Here is a 23905-nt window from a genome sequence, read left to right as displayed (position 1 = left end):
AGGATGGATTCGGAGGGTTGCATAAAATGAACATTGTTCAAAAAAAAGTGGATGAGTGTTTATGAGGATTGTGAGTATTTAGAATTAGGGGGGGTCCTTAGGAAAAAAAATTTAGACACAAATGCATGCGTTGCGGATCAAATAGACTTTCGAATAAAAGATTCTACCCTAAGATCAAAAATCAAAAAGTAAAAAAGTTGTAATTCTCTTATGCATGCAAATTATACACAGATAAGGGATCAAATAGACTTAAGAATAAAAGATTCTACCCTAAGACCACAACCAAACAAGGAACCGGAAATAAGGCCAAATCAATCATTCTGAGGCTATAATCTCATGACCGTATACAATTTTAAAAGCATACACATAGCAAATTTCACATAAGCTACATGGTTCAAAATTAGTATAACATGGCAAGCATATAGGGGAACTACTTACTTGGCTTGGCTGATCACGCGTGTTGCACTCTCATCTTTTCGTTTTTATGTTATTATTTTGAAAACATTTCTACCATTCCTTAGTTTGATTCCCGACACACTCGAGAGTGTGCCTGAATCTCTCAAACCAAGGCTCTGATACCAACTTGCAACAACCCAAATTTTACAACGAAAAATTTAATTTAATTTAAATAACACCTTGACATAAAACCGTGAATCCCCACATTTAGTTTGAAACACCATCCATTACATTATATAAATTATCAGAGTGTGTCCCCAAACATATTAGTGAAAAAGAGAGATATATAGAGTGCACACAACGCCATCACGCCTTGACCATGCCTTTTGGCTCCGATGTACCTGAAACAATTCAACAACCTGTAAGCGAAATGCCCCACGTAAATTCAGGACTGCCATGGGCTACCCCACATGGTCTTACATCCAATGCCACGGCCTCTCCCCAGGGTCTTCATGTAAAACATACGATCACATTACATATCAAAAGACAAAGTGATTGCACATATACCATAAGCACATAATGGGCCGGCCTTGGTGTCGTAGACCCATGGGTACGGTGAGAAGACTCACCTTTTTCCGAAGAACACGAATACTGCACTCTTAATGACCCGCAACCTCCCGAACTGGAATAATAACAATAATAATATCATCAATGATTGGTTCATAAATTATCCCAAGGGAGGGCCCAACCTTTATACCCTAAACCTAAAGGCCCAATCACCCTTTCATTGCAAATGGGCCCAAGATCTAAGTCCAATATCCTTATTGGGCCCGATTGACTCAAAAAGGCCCAACCAAATAGTCCATGGTCCGAACTGATAAAAAAGGCCTTTAACTCACAGAATCCAATCAGGCCCAAAAACCCAAAAGAGGCCCAACAGTTCGACAGCCCAAAACAAGAACGACCCAAACTGCCCCGCGTACGCCCATCGTACCCTTCAGGTACGCGCAGCGTACCGGGTTTGATGTGCACAAAAGTACCCACTAATTTTAATATTTATAACCTAACAAACTTAGACTATCTATGCACTTATAGGCAGTGTACCTAGTTAGATTACAGTATAGCTTAGGTAAGTCGGGTGTCGATCACAGGGAACGGTGGTGAATTAATTTAATATATTTGATTATAGGTTACAGGTCACACGAAAAGAATAAAGAAATAGTTTAATAAATCTCAAACTAACAATTAATTAACAACTCTCGATACACTAACAGGAAAGCAAATCTCTTCAGGTACTTTGGTTTAGATAAATTACACCTTAAAAACATAGATAATTGCATACACAAATTCATTTATTCATGTTCACCGATTCCTAAAATGATTAGATTCGCGTTCACTATAACTAATCCTTTAGCAAACAAGTCAATTCAAACAGTGATCAGTTGATTAAACTAACATGCTTCCTAGTGTTCAGTTCGTATCAAGCAAGACTTGTAAATATAGTTAATCAAATGAATCATTCAATTTAACCTCTCGTTGATGGTCATCAAACAAGGCTCACACATTAACTTACTTATTCCCAAGTTAATCCTAGTTTCACCTTCGTTATTCCTAGACTTATAATCTCGATGGTCATCAAAATCATAAGAGACAAGCAATCAAGCAGGTGTTCACACAACTCAATTCACTTAACAATTAACAGCAAATAATCATCATTAATACGTAAGGATCTTTTAACAAGATTGGCAAGATAAATTAAACATAAACAAACAATTCAATATAGCAATTAGTCTAATAATCAAAGCTTCATTTAATCATAAACACAAAGTAAAAGGTTTTTACACCCAAATCAGAAACTAAATACAGAATAGTAACACAATGGAATGCTAAACATGGTCACGTTAACAACCTATATGATTACCGACATGTATCCGCTCTCCAATCCTTCCGATCTCCGCTCCCGTTAGCTTAACGGCCTTCCGGCCGCCTCCTAGACCCTCAAAACAGCAACTATGAAGTTTTCTTGTTGCACAAGTCGAAGTGGAATATCATAGATTATGAAAATGGTGGAATGATATGGGGTATTTATAGTTGATGGAGATAGAATTATATGGAATATTAGAGTTGGATTGGAATAAGGAAACTAATGTGGCTTAGGGATTAAGCAAATAAAGATAAGGAAAGTGGTGCTTGGGGAATAAGTAACTTGGAGGGAATTTCCGTCCAGCTTTTATGCTTCATCTTCAAGGCCGATTTTGGATAAGATGAGTGTCGAATTAGCCAAACGTCCCTCTCACATAAGTCGTAGGAAATTTCGTCTAGTTTTCAGAACATGTTGAATCTCGTCAATTAGACTTTTGAGTCATCAGATATACCCGAAACACTGAAGAGGGGTCAATCTGCCAGCAATATCCTTTTTGCATCTTTTCAGCTCCATTCTCTTTCTTTTGCATTCCATCTTCCATTTTTACTGTAATTAAATATTTCAAAGCATATTAAGTATATTTTAGTTCTAAATAATAATAATAAAGGCTAAAATATTAAGATATGTTTCACATAAATATATATAAAAACACACATATCAGGGTTTAAAGGGTTACGCGTAGCGTACTCATAGTACGCCCGACGTAAGTCTCAGTTAAGCACTTTCTCTATTAAGTGCTTATTATTCTATTCTTTTACGTCCATAATCTAGATCTGAGTCCATTAACACATCCTAGGGCATAAAGTTGCTAACTTTATGCCTTTTCATGTCCGTTAAACCTCCAAAGTCATCATTAATACCTTTCACAAGTCCTTAATTCATGCACAAGGTTAAGACCTCCACCAAGCTCCTATTTTTATTCTCTTTAATGGATTAAGGACCTTAGATCTGACCTTACTATCGAATGGGGACGATCTAGACAACAAATGAGGCCCAAAATTCCATCAAAAGGACCAACTACAAAAACCCTAGCAAGATCTAAAAAGCAAAGAGGAAGGGTGCAAGCTTTTTACCTCTAAGAGCTCTGTAAGATGATTGTGATGCAAGATCTTGAAGCACCCTCTTGATCCAAGCTTGCATGACTAACTCCTCTATTTGAAAAGAACACTAAAGATCACAAATGCACACTTTTAAGGCTCAAAAATGATTTCTCAAGGCTTTCGGCAGTGAAATGACGTTCAAAGGCAGTGGAGGCTCTCCAGGGTTTAGTCCCAAGGGCTTAAAGTTGTTTATATAGGCCTCAAGTCCGAAATTAGGGTTTTTTGGTCCCTGACGCGTATGCCCCATGCAATCCATGGTACGCCCAGCGTACCTCCAAACATCCGCGACCAGAAAAGGTCCTAGGACGCTAAGCGTACACCTAAGTACTCCCAGCATACTAAGGGACTAATAATGCAAAAAATCGAATTTCAAGGGGGTTCAAGCCATACCATTTATTTCTGGATGTTACATAAGGTCTATTAGTTAGAAGTCTTATAGATCAAGGTTAGGGAAATGTCCTTAATTAATGGCAAATAAGTGACCGTTATGCAGTAGTATGGGATTATTGGCATGAGTTGTTGAGATCTAATTTTGTAAGTACAATTGAAATTTTTGTGTAACGACGTAATTTTTCAAAACAAATTTTCATTTAAAAATGTAACTTCATTTAAGACAAAACCGTAAAATCCAATGTAACATTATCATTATACAAAACATATCGACTCCCAAGATCAAAACATATCCAAATCTGTCTGTGTGTGTACGAGTCAAGCCTGCGCCTTCCCGCGATCGTCACTAGTACCTGAAACACATTACACATAAACACTATAAGCATAAAGCTTAGCGAGGTCCCCAAAATACCACATACCACGCATATGCCTTTCCAAGCCATACTCTATGGGATCTTCCGATTCCGTCCTGGGTTCCAGTAGACCTTCCGGTCCTACCCGTATCGACCTTCCGGTCCGTATCGTCTTGACCTTCTGGTCCTTACCATACATATCATACATAGCACATACATATCAAATAACAACAAATAACACATATATATCATATCGTACAAGATCTTCCGGTCACACATAAGTACCCTTCCAGGTACAGTATAGTGAGAAAACTCACCTCAGATGTCTCGGTAGAAATACGATCTAGCCTCCGCCTAATCACATAAAGTAAATACTCTCATAAATATAACTCTCGATGCTATACTCAAACCTCCCTTGGCACCCTCATAAGGGTAAAAGACCATTTTACCCCTCTCTTGGCCCAAAGGCCCCATTGTTGACCAAACCCTAAAAGTCAACAAAAGTCAACGATCAAACTTTGACCCGACTCGTCGAGACTACACGTGTCCACTAACTCTCTAGACTCACTTGGCATGTCGAGTCTTTCCCCTTGCTCGACGAGTTACACCTGGCATGAATCGTGGGACCACCCCGACTCAACTCGCCGAGTCTCAAGATCAACTCGACAAGTTCCGCTTTGAACTCTAGTCCTCTATCCCCCTCCTGACTCACCGAGTCATTCCCCCAACTCAACAAGTTACTCACTGAGTGATTTACGGGAAACCCTAACCCTACTCGTCGAGTCTGCCCTTGGACTCGGCGAGTTCATACCATGTAGAAACTCAAATGACCTCCTGAGGTCAGATCTGTTTCTTTAACCCATAGATCTGACCTTCCCAAGCATGATAATCACGTAAAGCTCGGATCTTGACACTCATGTGACGTCTAGGTGGTTTCACTTGGTGATTTAGCCCCCAAAACAACATCCTAAGTTCATTACCTCCATATCTCAACATAAAGCAAGCTGGAATAAGCTCTTTAGACCACTATGGGTCCAGATCTGAAGTCTCAATATGAAGAGGGGCCATATTCTCACAAAGCATTCCAATAAAGGACATAAAAACTCTACATCTATGGATTGCTTCAACAAAACAGACAAAGGATCGATACAATACCTCAAGGATGAAGTCCTTTGCTCGAAATCCCCATATGCACAACCTCCTTGGTCTCCTTTAAGCTGGAATCACCTCCTTCTTGCAAGAACCAACCACAAAGATCAAGAAATGGCTCCTTTCCTTTCACAAACGCTCTGGCTCTTTTAGGGTTTCTCTCTGGGGTTTGGTAGCCGCAAATGACGGCCCTAAGGGCCTTTAAATAGGTCCCAAACCCGAGAAATTAGGGTTTCATTAAACAGTGTGGACTCGCCGAGTCCACTCGTGAACTCGCCGAGTCCGGTCATGAACCCGAATAACAATTCGCGATCCTACTCGGTGAGTCTAAGTACCAACTTGACGAGTCCCTCCACAAACTCCAAAATAAATGAATAAAATAATATACCTAGGAATCCGGATGTTACAATTCTCCCCCACTAGAATCAGACTTCATCCTCGAAGTCTGACTCCACAAACAACTCTGGATGCTGCTCACGCATCTCTTGCTCCGGCTCCCAAGTCAACTCTGACCCCTTTCGATGCTGCCATTGGACCTGCACCAGAGGCACTTCCTTGTTCCTTAGAACCTTGATCTTCCGATCCCTAATCACCACCGGTCTCTCTGCATAGTTCAGGCTCGCATCCACCTGAATGTCCTCTAATGGTACCACTGCCGACTCGTCAGCTATACACTTTCTCAGCTGCGATACGTGGAAGGTGTCATGAATCTGGCCCAACTTTGCAGGTAGCTCCAACCGGTAGGCTACCCTGCCTACTCTCGCGATCACCCTGAAAGGACCAATATATTGGGGCCCCAACTTGCCCCTCTTCCTGAATCGGATCACTCCTTTCCAAGGAGTGACCTTCAGGAGTACGAAGTCGCCGACCTGAAATTCGAGCTCGAACCGACGTCTATCTGCATAACTCTTCTGACGGCTCTAGGCCGTCAGCAACCTCTGTCTGATCTGATGTATCTGCTCTGTCGTCTGAAGCACAATCTCTATACTACTCATCACACGTTACCCTACCTCTCCCCAACAAATGGGGGTCCGACACCTCCTCCCATACAACAACTCAAATGGTGGCATACCGATGCTTGAATGATGGCTGTTGTTGTAGGAAAACTCAGCCAAGGGAAAGTACGTGTCCCAACTTCCACCGAAATCCAACACACATGCTCGGATCATGTCCTCGAGTGTCTGAATCGTCCGCTCACTCTGGCCGTCAGTCTGTGGGTGGTATCTGGTACTAAAATGCCGCCTCGTACCCAATTCCTCATGAAACTTCTTCCAAAATCTGGAAGTGAAACGCACGTCTCGATCTGAGACAATCGAGATAGGTACTCCATGTTGCGATACCACCTCTCTTATGTACAACTCTGCCAGCCTCTCCACAGAAGAGCTCTCACTAATAGCAAGAAAGTGAGCGCTCTTTGTCAACCTGTCCACAATCACCCAAATTGCATCGTCACCCCTCGCAGTCCTTGGCAATTTGGTGATGAAATCCATGGTAATTTGTTCCCATTTCCGCTCGGGAATCTCTAATGGCTGCAACTTACCATGTGGACGCTAGTGCTCGGCCTTAACCCTGCGACAAGTCAAGCATCTCTCTACAAACCATGCGACATCCCTCTTCATGCAGGGCCACCAATACTCTCTCTTCAGGTCCAGATACATCTTAGTGCCCCCAGGATGGATCGAGAACTTCGATCGATGAGCCTCTTCCATCAAAATGGTACGCGTTCCGCCCACAAACGGTACCCAAATCCGACCCTGAAATGTCATAAGCCCTCGGCTATCGGTGACGAGCTCCGATACATGCCCGATAACTCGCTCTCTCTTATGGTTTTCTGGTCTCACGACCTCATCCTAAGCCCCTCGAATGGTGTCCAACACCGGAGTCATCACTGTCAATCTGATGCAAACATCTCGCATCGGGGCGCCCTCCGCCCGACGGCTCAAGGCATCAACTACAACATTAGCGTTGCCCGGGTGGTACAGGATCTCACAGTCGTAATCCTTTACCACATCCAACCACCTCCTCTGGCGCATATTCAGGTTGGGCTGATCCATCAGGTACTTCAAACTCTTATGGTCTGTGTATATGGTACACCGAACCCCATACAGATAATGATGCCAAATCTTAAGGGCGAACACCACTGCCCCCAACTCCAGATCGTGGGTGGGATACCTCGACTCATGAGGTTTCAGCTGTCTTGATGCTTATCCTATCACATGCCCCCTCTGCATAAGCACCACTCCCAACCCTGATATCGACGCGTCACAATACACTACGAAATCCTCCATTCCCTCCGGAAGGGATAACACCGGGGCTTCGCATAGTCTCTGGCGAAGTGTCTCGAAGGAGGCCTACTGCACTGGGCCCCATGAAAAAGCAACACCCTTCCGGGTCAATCTGGTGAGTGGCACGATAATCTTGGAGAAATCCTTGATAAATCTCCGATAATAACCTGCCAACCCTAGGAAACTCCTGATCTCGGTAGGTGATCTCGGTACCTCCCAACTCATCACTGCTTTGATCTTGGCCGGATCCACCTATATCCCTTTCTGGTTAATGAGGTGTCCAAGGAACTGGACCTCTCGTAACCAGAAATCACACTTGGAGAATTTGGCATAAAGCCTCTCCGATCTCAAAACTCTGAGGATCTCTCTCAAATGTTCCTCATGCTGCTCTCTGGATCTTGAATACACCAATATGTCTTCGATGAACACGATCACCGAGCGATCCAACATAAGCCTGCACACCCTGTTCATGAGGTCCATGAACACCGCCGATGCATTGGTGATCCCGAAAGGCATCACCGCGAACTCGTAATGCCCGTAATGAGTCCTGAACACTGTCTTCCGGATATCCTTATCTCGCACCCTCACCTGATGATATCCAGACCTCAAATCGATCTTGGAGAACCAAGATGCTCCCTGTAACTAAGCGAACAAATCATCGATTCTCGGCAACGGGTAACGGTTCTTGACCGTCAGCTTGTTCAATTCCCGCTAATCAATGCACATCCGGTGTGAACCATCCTTTTTCTTGACAAAAAGGATAGGCGCTCCCCATGGCGAACTTCTCGGCCGAATAAACCATTTCCCCAGTAGCTCCTGAAGCTACGAGGATAACTCATGCATCTCTGGAGGCGCCAGGCGATAGGGCGCCTTGGCGATAGGCGCAACCCCCGGAACCAAATCAATACTGAACTCTACCCGCCTCTCAGGAGGCACACCCGGTAACTCCTCCGGAAATACATCCGGGAACTCACGTACTATCGGAACCTCATCAACTGACCTTGATATCTCTGAATCAATCCTCGTATCCATCACATACGCTATAAATCCCTTACAACCCTGCTGTAGACTCTGTCTCGCTCTAGTGTCCGAACAAAATGCCGACCTAGAATGTGTACTCTCGCCGTACACCGTAAGAACTCCCCCACTAGGGTCTCGTATGGTCACCAGCTGTCGCTCGGAGTCGATAACCGCTCCAAATCTGCTCAACCAGTCCATGCCCACGATGACACAGACATCCCCCATCGCAATAGGAACTAAATCAATCGGAAACTCCACTCTAAAAATCTCGAGTACACATCCTCGAATCACCTCGGTGGCATACACCGCCCTCTCATCAGCTATGGAAACTCTCAGAGGCCGAATTAACGCCTCTCGACTAATACTGATGTGCTGACTAAAAGCCAAAGATACAAAAGATCGACTCGCACCCGAGTCAAATAACACCAAGGCAGTTACAGAACTCACAAGAAAAGTACCTACGCATATCATAATATAAGCACTATACCACAACATAAAAGTAAATACTGTTGGAATAGTGTCTAAGCCCGTAACTATATTTGGTATGTACTTGACCTGATTGTGCATGGTCCTTTTGGGTTGCCTTCTCCATAGCAACTTGACAAGGTAATTTAAGGAGAAAGAGAGAGTATTATGATTTATTAATATATTATAAGAATAATATATTAAAGGAGAAATCATATTTATTTAATTAGTATTGGTCATAAATTAATTAAGAATTAATTTAGTGGTCAAAAGAGATTAATTGAATAAAGGGGTATAAACTGTCAAATGTGTGATAGTTGAGTTTTAGGTTAAGGAAACCTAATGGGCTTAAGGGGGAACGAAATTATGATGGGTAACCATCATATTTTCGTCCAAGGGCCTTATTCCAGAAGGTTCCATGGGCTGCTTGGTGGATAAGCTGTCCATTAGGGTTTAGAGTGAAACCCTAGTAATCTGTAACTATAAATATGACCCCTAGGGCATGAATTCGGCTACCACTTGATTCCAAGAGTACCCTAGGCCGAATTCTAGCCTCCCTCTCCCTCTCTCATATTGCCTTCTTGCTTGTGGGGTTTGTGAACCATTAGAGGAGTTGCATTTGTGACTCTAGGCTCAAAAGAAGAAGATATACAAGATCTAAGCCAACAATTGAAGAGGTAAACATCTAGATCTGATTCTATATGTTAGTTATGTTGTTTATATGCTAGATTAGGGTTTGTAAGTCTTGGAATCAAAGCATGTTCAATAGTGAAACCTAGATCCAAGCATTAGGGTTTGTATGAGCACATAGGAATGTTTCTTATGCATAAAACCCATCAAATACATGAAATAATACATGCCAGCCACGACATCGGGCGCTGCACGGACCTCTTCCGCTGTCAGCTGGAACGCTCTCCCTTGCGCCTTTGGCGCCTCGGCCTTCACCGGCCGACCCTCAATAGCTCGTGTAGCAGCAGGGGAAGATCCTTGTTCCGTCCCCTTCAACTGCAGACACTCGGCCTTCCAATGTCCGGTTTGGTTGCAATGAAAGCAAACCATGAATCCCTTGGGGAAATCCTTGGCGATATGCCCCTCCTTGCCACACTTGTAGCAAGCACCGGATCTACAAACCCCATCATGACCCTAGCCGCACTTTCCACAAGTGCGGTCCTTCTGACCCCCAGATCTCGAATGAGTGGGTTTGGACCGCTTGGCTGCCGGCTGAGACTGTGCCGGCCGCCGATCCATCCTCTAAGACTCGGCCTCCTCCCTGGCCTACGTCTCCAACTCAATCTCCCTCTTCTGGGCATTTTCCTGAAGCTCAGCAAATGTCCAGTATGATGAGTTTGCCGCAAACTCATGAATGTCTCTCCTCAGAACGCTCAGATATCGACTCATACGTGCCTGCTCGGTCGACACGTGCTCAGGGCAGAACATCGCCCTCTCGTGAAACATCCTGGTAATCACAGTAACTGACTTAGTGCCTTGCTTGAGGGTCAAGAACTCCTGAGCCAACCGTTCCCTTTCCACCGGGGGAACATACTCGTCTCTGAACATGGTGGTGAGCCTCTCCCAGGTAACCGCTGAAACCTCCGCAGAACTAAGATGCGCAGTCACAAACTTCCATTAGTCCTTCACTCCCAAGCGAAGCTGGTTCAGTGCAAACCGAACCCTCAGATGCTCTGGACACAAACAAGTGTAGAAGCATCCCTCAATGTCAGATATCCATCTCATCACAACAATCGGGTCCGGCGTTTCATCAAAATCTGGAGGCTTCGTGTTGCGGAACTCCCGATAGAGCAACGAGTCTCCTCCCTGTGGCCTGGCATCCGCGATGGCTTCGGTGGCTGCAGAAACAACATCATCAGTAAGAGCGGCATACCGCTCGTCAAAATTCTCAATCAGTGTGGTTTTGATAGACCCAAACATCTCCGGAATCTCGGCCTGTATGGCCGCAGCCACCTCCTCATGAATCATCCGACGAATCGCCTCGTCGCTGGCACCGCTGCTCTCTGGTGTGTGTCGTGTCCCAACCATGATGTCTCTGAAATACAACATAAAAATATCAGAGACTCGATCGAGCATACTCGCACTTGATAACCCAACCCTACTCATTCCCCAGTATCCTAAGGATTCTTACTTGGACTGCTCTCTGATCCGGTGTCTTTAGTAGTACGGGCCCTATACTACCGACCACACCGCATCAACATTCACCCCAAGTCCTCCTACTTGGATCCTAGCTCACAAGTACTCTACATCTCTCTAGCATAGGCTACCCTTCGGTAAGCCTCTCCTAAGATCCTCACCGCTATCTACTCGCTCTCAAGTATCTCGTAATAGCAGCAACCTCCTAGGCTAAGGCATCACAAATCAGGCCACTCTAGTCCTATCATGAATACCTAGCCTACTCTAGCATACATATCATAACCCAACATATATCATAGTATTTCACGTATCATAACACTTAATGTATGGGTATTTTGGGAAATCACCGTTCGGGCGCTGGCTGATCGTACACACGGCTCTGCTCTGCTTGTTTCCAAAACTCTTTTACTTTTTGAAATTTTTTATTATTAAAATTTTTCCTCAAATCCTCAGCTTGAGTCCAGATACGCCCGGGGGTGCATCCGAATCCCTCAAACCAAGGCTTTGATACCAACTTGTAACGACGTAATTTTTCAAAACAAATTTTCATTTAAAAATGTAACTTCATTCATAACAAAACCATAAAATCCAATGTAACATTATCATTATACAAAACATATCGACTCCCAAGATCAAAACATATCCAAATTCGTCTGTGTGTATGTACGAGTCAAGCCTGCGCCTTCCCGCGATCATCATTGGTACCTGAAACACATTACACATAAACATTGTAAGCATAAAGCTTAGTGAGTTCCCCGAAATACCACATACCACGCATATGCCTTTCCAAGTCATACTCTGTGTGTGTGTACGAGTCAAGCCGGCGCCTTCCGATCCAGGTGTCTCAGGGGACTTCCGTCCCGAGTTCCGGTAGACCTTCCGGTCCTACCCGTATCGACCTTCTGGTCCGTATCCTCTTGACCTTCAGGTCCTTACCATACATATCATACATAGCACATACATATCAAATAACAACATATAACACATATATCATATCATACAAGACCTTCCGGTCACACATAAGTACCCTTCCAGGTACAGTATAGTGAGAAAACTCACCTCAGATGTCTCGGTAAATCTCTGACTCGGTAGAAATACGATCTAGCCTCCGCCTAATCACATAAAGTAAATTCTCTCATAAATATAACTCTCGATGCTCTACTCAAACCTCCCTTGGCACCCTCAGAAGGGTAAAAGACCATTTTACCCCTCTCTTGGCTCAAAGGCCCCATTGTTGACCAAACCCTAAAAGTCAACAAAAGTCAACGGTCAAACTTTGACCCGACCCGTCGAGTGCACTTGGGCGACTCGACGAGTCTACACGTGTCCACTAACTCTCTAGACTCACTTGGCACATTGAGTCTTTCCCCTTGCTCGATGAGTTACACCTGGCATGAATCGTGGGGCCACCCCGACTCAACTCTCCGAGTCTCAAGATCAACTCGGCAAGTTCCGCTTTGAACTCTAGTCCTCTATCCCCCTCCTGACTTACCGAGTCATTCCCCTAACTCAGCAAGTTACTCACTGAGTGATTTATGGGAAACTCTAACCCTACTCGTCGAGTCTGCCCTTGGACTCGACGAGTTCATACCATGCACAAACTCAAATGACCTCCTGAGGTCAGATCTGTTCCTTTAATCCATAGATCTGACCTTCCCAAGCATGATAATCACGTAAAGCTCGGATCTTGACACTCATGTGACGTCTAGGTGGTTTCACTTGGTGATTTAGCCCCAAAACAACATCCTAAGTTCATTACCTCCATAGCTCAACATAAAGCAAGCTGGAATAAGCTCTTTAGACCACTATGGGTCCAGATCTGAAGTCTCAATATGAAGAGGGGCCATATTCTCACAAATCATTCCAACAAAGGACATAAAAACTCTACATCTATGGATTCCTTCAACAAAACAGACAAAGGATCAATACAATACCTCAAGGATGAAGTCCTTTGCTCGAAATCCCTAGATGCACAACATCCTTGGCCTCCTCTAAGCTGGAATCACCTCTTTCTTGCAAGAACCAACCACAAAGATCAAGAAATGGCTAATTTCCATTCACAAACGCTCTGGCTCTTTTAGGGTTTCTCTCTGGGGTTTGGTAGCCCCAAATGACGGCCCTAAGGGCCTTTGAATATGTCCCAAACCCAAGAAATTAGGGTTTCATTAAACAACATGGACTCGCCGAGTCCACTCATGAACTCGCCGAGTCCGGTCATGAACCCGGATAAGAATTCGCGACCCTACTCGGCGAGTCTAAGCACCAACTCGCCGAGTTCCTCCACAAACTCCAAAATAGATGAATAAGATAATATACCTAGGAATCCGGATGTTACATTATGTCCGTGTAAACCCTAGTGACACTACACCTTTTTACATAATCTACTATGTCTTGAAGCATCAAATAGGGTTAGAAAAGAGGATGGAATATGGGTAATAATGTTTGATGGTTCTTTCTTGAATGGACAATGTAAGGGTGAGCATTTAACTGTAATAAGTAAGGCTACAAACCATAAAGTGTATCATATAGCCTAGGTTGTTGTTGAGATTGAAAACATTATTATTTGGAGATGATTATTGAAACATGTTGATGATGACCTTTGATAGCATGGTTGAAGAGGAATGTGTGCGATCAATTTTTAACACAAGGTAAATTATAATTTTATCTATCATTTTATGTACTTGTTAATCACATCTACTAGTTAATGTGATAATCTGTTTAAAAAGGGTCTTCTTGAAGCTACAAAATAAGTTTCACCATATATAGAGCACATACAATGTGTTAGGCATATATATGCCAAATTTACAAAAGTGTATATTGGGATAGAGTTCAAAAACATGTTTTAGGCAGCTGCAAAATCTACAACATAAGGATATTTCAAGATTAACATTGAGATGATCAAATGAACATGTTATGCTTCTTATTATCATCTCATGGCTATGGAACCTTCTACACAATGCATGGTCATTTTTTATATTGGCTTGTCTTGTGAGGCTGTAGAGAATGGCATTTGTCGAGTGTTTTAATGCCATCATTATACAAGCTAGACGGGAACCTCCTATCACTGTACTTAAAGAAATCACGATGTACATGATGGAAAGTTTTTTTCATACTAAAATAGGAGGCAGAGAAATGAGATGAGAAAGTTTGTCCTGCAACGGTCAAGAACATGGAGGCATTTGGTGAAGATTTAGTAAGTATTTCTAACTTAGATATTTATGACTTAGTGTTTCTTAATATCAACTTAAGTGTTTATATGTGCATGAGTTGGTATGTACTTCCAAGTGGTTTAAATGTTTGTAAGACAATGAATGGGTTTCATTCTTATGGAGTTGACTTTGGGGAGGGGCAATTTAACCTCTTTTTTTAACTCTACAAACATAAAAACCGCTACTTTTTTATAAAATCGCTAAAAAAGTAATATATGTATATATATATAATATTTTTTTGCAATATTTTTTTAGCGAATTTCTTCCGAAACCTATGACTTTTAACCCTATAAAGACAAAAAAATATATTATATATCTTAAAGTATTTTTTTCTATGCGTTAGTATTGGTTTTCTAGATTTCAGGTATAATACCGGGTTCCTGGTATGTATTTAATTATAAGTTATTCATTTTAATAGAGCAACTCGACGGGTTGGAAGCCCCAAACTCGTCAAGTAGAAGTTAGAAGGGACACAAGTTTTTAAGAAAACTACTCGACGAGAGTCCTTGTAACGACCGAAAAATACAACCAATTTTAAATTTTTCAAAAACAACTCGATTCCATTAAATCTTTACAAAAAGGTTTTCAATACAAAACATTTAGCGTATTCCCAAAATCACATTACTACAAAATCATGAGGAGTGGTATGATCACGCCTTCGCCTTGCCACGATCTCCTAAAGAACCTGAAAAACATAAAACCACAACTGTAAGCCCGAAAGCTTAGTGAGATATCCCCAAAATACCAACCACATATACCACACACGGATAACATGCCATAACATATCCGATCACAGAACAGCCATGCACTTCGGGTCTACTGTGTGACTGGTCCGCCGCACCGGCCTACAGTCCACCTGGTCCACCCTCTGATTCTAGCCATAAACCTCGAGTCTACAGTGTGATTGGTCCGCCCGCACCGGGCCTTCAATCCACCTGGTCCACTCTCTGAATCTAACCACATACATCGAGTCTGCAGTGTGATTGGTCCGCCCGCACCGGACCTTCAATCCACCTGGTCCACTCTCTGAGTCTATAATATGACTGGTCCGCCCGCACCGGGCCTTCAGTCGGCCTGGTCCACTCTCCGAGCCTCGGCACGTCTGGTCCGCCCTCTTGGGGCCTACAGCCTATCCGGACCGCTCGCTGGGCCTTCGGAACAACCGGTCCGCCCTAGGTATCTTGGCCTACAGCACAAAGCAGGACCCGCCTCAACCCAACTCCAGTCCAAACAACCATGTGCACATATACATACAATCATATAGCAATTCACAGTTAACAAGCATATCAAACAGATCACATAACATATCATCATCCTAACCAGGATACCGACCTATCAGGTCACTAGCATAACATCTCCCTATCTCTCAAGATACCGATCTCAATCAGGTCTCTAACATATACCATCCTAGATCTCAGGATGCAAACATATCAAATCAATAACATAACAACAACTACCCGGATCTCAATCCGATAAGGGCCGGCCTTGGTGCCTTAGACCCTGTTGATATAGTGAGGATAACTCACCTCGAAACTGCCGGCTGAAAGGATAAGATCCCACTGCTCCAAACTCCGACACGAACTCCTCCACTGAACACCAAAACACTCAACTCAATAAATACCCTTAATTACCAAAATACCCCCGGAAGATAATTGGTCAACCCCTGACCGACTCTACTCGCTGAGTCAACCCGATGACTCGCCGAGTCCCCATACTCAGAACTTCCCTCAATCCGTGACCTAACTCGCCGAGTCACCCCGAGACTCGCCGAGTCCAACAACTCTGAGTCCACTCGCACACAACTCACCGAGTCATCCCTTGACTCACCGATTCTCGACTCGACCAGAAAAATATTGGGACTCTTCGACAAGACTCGCCGAGTCCAAGAACAGACTCGCCGAGTCTAAGGCTATCTTCAACCTACTCGCCGAGTTGTTCATACAACTCGCCGAGTTGTTCTTCCAACTCGTCGAGTTCCAGCTCATCTTCAAGCAACTCGTCGAGTCCACCCATGTGACTCGCCGAGTACCACCGGTCTGAATCCATACAGAAGCACTCCAGACCATGCAATTGGTCCAAAACATAGATCTAGCCTCCTACAACCCATCCATCACGTAAAGTGGCAAACTTTACGTGAATCCAAAGAGATCTAGGCCTTTAACACTTTAGGGCTAGGGTTTGGGACATGATAGCTTCTCTACACACTCAAATACAGGGACTTTCAGGCATTCCAACCCTTCTCCATTCCAGATCTGAGGTAGCAACCTCAGATCTAACCTCTAAACTCCAAAACACCAAAAGATAAACTCCCCACAAACCCCATAATGATGAATCCATAAGAACAACAACCCAAGGATGAGATATTACCTCAAAAGAACGCCCCAACTACAATGGAACTCGAATCCAAGCAAAGCCCCTTGCTCCAAGCCTCCTACCCTTCAAGATTTCCTCAACAATTGCTTCTCCAAGCTTCCCAATGCAATATGATCACTCACACATGAAGGCTAAGGGTTTATGGACTTGAGGATGAGTAAAGAGGCTGGGGGAATGAATGTTATGTTCTTTATATAGGGCTCAACCCCGAGAATTAGGGTTTTCTCCACTTAGCGCCTACTCGCCGAGTCCACCTTACTGACTCGCCGAGTCGGCTACTTAACACGCGACCAAGTCGCGACTCTACTCGCTGAGTCCACCCATGGACTCGCCGAGTCGCTCTTTCCCAATTTACTCTTTTAGTCCTTCAACTCTACTCTTGATATTTCGGGATGTTACAGTCCTCAACTCGACGAGTAGGCAGCCAGGGGTGAAACCCTAATTTTGGGGTTTTACACCCTATTTAAGCATCTTAATCCCCACCTATCAGCCTCATTTCCAGCCTCCAAGTCCCAAACCCTAATCCACAAAACCCTAGTGCTTTGTTTGAGCTTGTGAGTGAAACTTCTGTGTTTTGAAGCTAGTTGAAGAAGGAGAAGTTTGGTGATTCAAGAAGAGGCTAGTAGATCTATAAACATCTTGCATTACTCATCATTTTCTGGTAAGCAAGTTTCAACCTTACTCAATAAGCACTTAGATCTCCTTATTACCTTTTCTATTGGCTTTTTGGTCCAAGAAGCTTGATCCTTGGGAGATGGACGTACCAAGTGTGTATATCTCCAGATCTAGATCCATGGAGGGCTTTCATGGCATATAGGTGCAAACTTTATGGCCATTAAAGCCCCATGCAAGCTATAAGTTGTCATTTTGGCCTTTTAAGCTCCAAAAGGTCATGCATGTGAGGAAAGTTAGGAGCTTTACATGCTATTACAGTGTTTAGAGTCTAGATCTCAGTGAATATGCCTTGGTTTGAAGTATTGGTGGCTTGTGGACCAAGATCTAGGTCCTAAGGAGTTAGGGTTTGAACTAAAACCATTAAGTGAGGGTATTAACGGGTAAATTTGGAAACTTTACCCTTGAAAGGATGTTTTCAAAGTGTATGCGAAGTATGGAGCTTAGATCTGAAGAATAGGGGCTTAATCCATTAAGATGTAGTATCATACTGAAGAACTCGGCGAGTTGATTCAATTGATTCTGTGAAGGACAGAACTTGGCGAGTCTGTAGGAGGACTCAACGAGTTGACTCATTTTATCATGACTGCGAGTGGCATGGGAACTCGGCGAGTCAGGGGGATGACTCGACGAGTTGAGTTAACTTAGGGTTGAGTTTGACTTTGACTGGACGTTGAATTTGACCAAGGTTGACCCATGAAGGGGTTTTGAGTATGGAATGGTATCTAAGATATGGTTATGTATAAGGTGTGAGTATAGCCGGTTGCGGAGCAGAGACACTTCAGCTATTCACACGATATCGAGACAAGTTTCCTCTAGTAGGAACGGGTCTACAACACCAAGGCCGATCCGTATATGTGATATTATTAGTAGTTGAGTGTGGGCGAGGCCTGTATCTCTTAGATAGTTGATATGGTATAGATTGATATTCTGATTAGTAGCCAAGTGTGGGCGAGGCCCGTATCTTATAGATAATCGAGTGTGGGCGAGACCCGTATCTCATAGATAACTGATATGATATGGAATTGATATGCTAGTTATACTTGTTGTCTGTGTGATACTGGTATGCGTTCTATGATTTTCTGAGTGTGGGTGAGGCCCATATCTCACAGCAGCTGAGTGTGGGTGAGGCTCGTATCTCATAGCAGCTGAGCGTGGGCGAGGCCCGTATCTCAGAGATAGCGGAGTGTGGGCGAGGCACGTATCTCCTAGTTAGGTGAGTGTGGGTTGGGCTTGTATCTCACAGAGTGTGGGCGGAGCCCATACCTCCTAGTTGGATGTTATGTGGTATATGGTAGTTTGGGGAGCTCACTAAGCTTTGTGCTTACAGTTTTCAGTTTTGGTTTCAGGTACCTCTAGTAGCAAGGGGAAGAGCTTGAAATGACTGCAGTGCACACACCATTTATGTTTTAGTCTGGGATGTTTTTACTCTGATATTTTGAGATACAGTGATATGATGTTGAGATTTTATGACTTATATTTGATGATCATGGTTTATATAATAAATAAAAACGAAAAATTTGGACCGTATTTTCAGGATGTTTCATTAGGGTTTCCAAACCTTTATGCATTTTCTATTGATTTGCCCCCCCTATATATATATATATATATATATATATATATATATATATATTAATGAAATATGATTTCCTTCTGTAATCATAATATTCAATATTATTGTATTCCTTATGTATTCGTATGTGGCTAGTTTTTTTGCAGTGCCTTTATAAAAAAAATCCCACATGTCGTCATTTTTTAGATATTCACGAGCCACAAACAAAGAATTTGAATTAATATTTAATAATTTTTAGTTTTCTTGTATTATCTAAAGTTTTGTATTAGTTATTCTTTTTTTTTTTCTATTCCTTATGTAGTTGATTTGAATGTGGCTTTTGAAAATCTAACTCAAAATGTAATGAATTTGAATATCAACGAAGACAATATGGAGGCTATAAATTCTAACATACTTTAAGTTGTCATTTGGTGAGTTCTTTTTAGTACAAGTGGTAGAAGACATGATATTATTTGTGTAGCTTTCAAAATATCAAAAGTTTAATTTTGCATATTGTTTCTATTTGAATATCATTATGAAGAAGTCGATGTAAGATGAAGAAATGTGAATTTTAGAATGAATGAATTATCAAATTGTTTTTTTAACAGTTGAACTTTGTATGAGTGTTTTAAATTTTCAATTTCTTTTTGGATGTTAATGACTTTTGACTTTATGTTGAAAACCTCTTTTTTTATGTTAGTGACTTTAATCACTTTATGATTTTATGTTGAAAAACCTCATTTTTTGAAACTGTGTTGCTTATTTATTAGAAGGGTTATGGGGGTTGGGTTTGACCCATTAACCTGTGAAGCCGTGAACCAATATACTTAAACGAGTTATATGGGTTGGGCTGGGCAGAGGTTTCCAACTTGCCAACCTGTGACCCGCTAACCCGCCAACCCATATATTTTATGGGTTAGGTTGAGTTTATGTTTTATGACCTGCCAACATGTGATCCGTCGACCTGAACTTAACCCGATTTCCAGGCCTAGGTTCAACATCATCCCTATAAAATTTAGTGAAACTCTTAAAGTGTTTAACTGGATCTCCACGTGGAATTATATTAACATCATCAACCAAAAAAATTAGTTTTGCCTCATCATTCGCAGATTCATCAACAATAAATATTGGAGAAACATCATCAACAACCTTACCTTTATACCTAAAATCACCCTTATCTACATGACCATATTGATTATCACCCAAACGATTTTCCCCAGGAAATCGTTGAATACCACTTTCCATAACATTATTAACACCAAACAATTATATGCTGTTAGAAGTCATATTACTAACAAAACTAAGAAAATATGTTAGATCACTATCGTCAAGAATATGTATAACTATATTTGATCTAGGACATTGAAAAGATAAATATATTTGACCAGTGTGTAACCTGGACTTGGAAGCAACCAACACGATTAACTCAACAAATATGGTATCATTGCTTATATCTATATCAAAGTGTGTGTAGTATGGAGTAATATATTTTATAGATCCCTCATTATATTTCCATTTCCCTCCACTAGAATCTGGCACTTGAAAAAAAGCGTTATACATACTCATCTTTCTAGAATACGAAAACTATATAAAAAAAGCTTGTAGAGGATCAAATATAAAGAAATGTACTACAACTGGGGAACACAGATAACGAAATATATAGCATGTGGCTTGTGTATGAACAAAGAACACACAAATACCATAATTTTACCTCTCTTGATCACCATTCTGGAATGCTATATAGTCCGGATTTTTTAGTTTGGAATGTACAACAATCGGATTCCAGACCCGTTACCTATCAACAACCACCAAATCTGGAATGAACATAACTATTTCGGAAAAAGATATTTCAAAGTATGCAATCCGAACACATTTTTCCAATCCAAAACGTACGATAGTAGATTCCAGACCCAATATCTACCAACCACCTTAACTTATGAAATATGATATTCCAGAGTAAATGGTGATTTTACAAAATTCATAAAAAGCAAGTTATTGTTATTAGTTTATCCATTTATATGGATTAAATTACTCAATTTTGCCGTAAATGTTAGGGGTAAGCATCGTGCGGTTTGGTGCGGTTTTTGGCCAAAACCGAACCAAAAACCACAACTTCGGTTTTTTGAAGTTTAGAAACCGCACCGTTCGGTTTTATGCGGTTCGTTTTTTTTTTGCGGTTTTTTGTCAATTTTTTTATTTGTTTTTTGTTTTGCCTTTTTACTAAAACTCGGTAACTCAACGAGTTACTTTGACTCGGATGAGAAGTGTTAATCATTTATTGATAAACTTTATATAGAGATGAGGAGCGCCAAATTGACTCTCTTATATGAAATGTGAGAATGATGAAGGTTTTATTTGAAAGACGATCAAGGATAATCTTATAAGGCTAGCAAAATGAAAGCCCAAATGATATATTGGAGATGAACTGATACCACCACCTATTGGGTTGAAATCAAAAGAAATAACCACTCTTCCAACATGCTTCTAATGCTTGAATATAATACAAACTAAATATAATATTTGTCTCACATGTACATACGATAATATCAATTAATGTATTTATAAAAACGATACTATAATCAATAGTATTATTCATATTTAAATGTTAAAAAATAAAATAAACATTATCTGTTCTCGTAAATATCACTATACGTATGCTTAAAAATATACAATTATCCTCTGATAAGATAGATATTTATATTTACAAAAAATTTAATTGTCATGAGTTCTTCGTTCTTACAAATATCAATACTTCATATATATATATATATATATATATATATATATATATATATATATATATATATATATATATATATATATATATTCGGTGCAGTTCGTTTTTTTGCGGTTTTTGCAAGACAAGAAACCGCACCGCACCGAACATTTTTGGTTCTTACAAAACTAAAAGCCGCACCGTCGGTTTTCATTTCGGTTTCGGTTTATGCGGTTTTTTCGGTTTGCAGTTCGCCTTTTCTCACTCTTACTAAATGTTATTTGATTTTGGAGGATTACTTTTGCATAAAGTTCATGTTATTTAACCATACTACCAATCTTCACAATAATAGATAATTATTTGAAATTTATTCAACGAAAAAAAAGTCATCCAAAAATGGAGATATAAAATTATAAACCCAAAGTGGAGAGTACCAAACATATCAAGTTTGGTGTTTCAAATACACAACAAGCCAATGACCCAATTAACCCAAACAACATACATATAAGAGATCCTAAGAAACTTACCGTGTCGAATCTTGTATTGTTAGGAAAAGATTAGAAATATAATGTTATAATTGGTAGCTAAAATCAAACAAATATATATATATATATATATATATATATATATATATATATATATATATATATATATATATATATATATATATATATATATATATATATATATATATATATATATTTTAAAACATGATTTCTAAATATGTTAGATTATCAAAGTGCAATGTCTTAATATAATAGAAATTGAAAGTATAATTATCTAATAGGTTTGGATTCACAACGTAGATTGACTTAATAGGATAGATTTAAGAGAACAATGCCTTATTAGCAAGAGACAATGGATCGTCAATGCGTTGATTCATCATATGGCTCGATTATCGGTTTAAGTATGCGGTCGGTGTGTCTTGAGGGTCATTCTCCTTAGTTCTGGTAATACTCTAGTTGGGAACTCGGGGTAGGTCCGAGTGGATATTCATCAGATCTAGGGAAGGTTGCATGGGGAAGTATCATGGGTAGACATTTTTTCGAGTAGGCTTTTGGTGAAGGCTTGCGTTGGAGAATCGCGAGTATATCCGCACAAGGTATGTATGTTAGAAGTCTGTGGCGTAAACAGAGGAACTTTTGATCGATGGTGCGAACCGCGAGTTCCAGGCAGAAGGTGTAATGTCATCGTGATGTTGAAGTTGAAGGATTATTCGGGTTAGAATGTCTCTGTTTTCCAGTTTTTGGGAACCTGATGATGGATCAGGTATGAGACGGGTAGTCTCAGCAACGGTTGAGAAAATAGTTGTATCCAGGTATGGCAAGTGGTTGCGTTGAATCGAAGGATTCGGGGTGGAATGCAAGTATAGATCCTTGGATCTCAATTTATGAGTTAGGACCTGATATATGTATATATATTGGTGTTCCGATCTAGGGTATCCTATCCTAAGGATGACCGGACCCTATGATTGATTGAACCTGACGCGTTTGGTACTCTAACCCGAGGGTTGATTGGGCCAAACATATGTATGGTACGAGGGTATTCCATCATGGGGATGACTGGACCCGTCGCAAGCATGCCTGGTATTCAAGCCCGGGGCTGATTGGGCCAGCCGGCCAGGTATGGGTAATCGTGATGGTTAGCTGGTGTGTATGTTTGTCACTTGATGGTAATTGCATGCGGGACCGTATTCCCATGAGGAAGTGGTAGGCGAGAGGGAACGATATGATAGGTGATTTTCAGTATTATGTGTACCTAATATGGATGGTCTAATTGATGACATATTGTGTTTGGTTGGGTGAGGTGGTCCTGCTTTATGCAGTAGGCCGAGCTACCCGGTGTGGGTCCACTGTAAGTCGTAGGCATGGAGGTTCAGTAGGAGCGGTAAGGTTGAGGTGGTAGAACAACAAACCCTGAGAACTCCAACTTGATGGTTGAATTGATTCGATGAGTTAGTATTCCAACCTGAGGTTGATCAGGCCAGGATCAGGTGTTTATGTTTGGGAATTGGCAGTGATGAGAATATTGGTTTGGGAGTTAAAAGGAGCGTCAAATTGCCGTAATATGTAATTTATGATCCCGCTCTCTGGTAGGAACCTCAAATTATTAAAAGTTAGATAGGCACGTTAAGGGACAAGTGAAATGGGAATAGA

Source organism: Lactuca serriola, chromosome 1 (assembly GCF_051521515.1).
Source record: "Lactuca serriola cultivar US96UC23 chromosome 1, Lser_US96UC23_V15, whole genome shotgun sequence".
Lineage (NCBI taxonomy): Eukaryota > Viridiplantae > Streptophyta > Magnoliopsida > Asterales > Asteraceae > Lactuca > Lactuca serriola.
Note: the sequence above shows the minus strand (reverse complement) of the source record.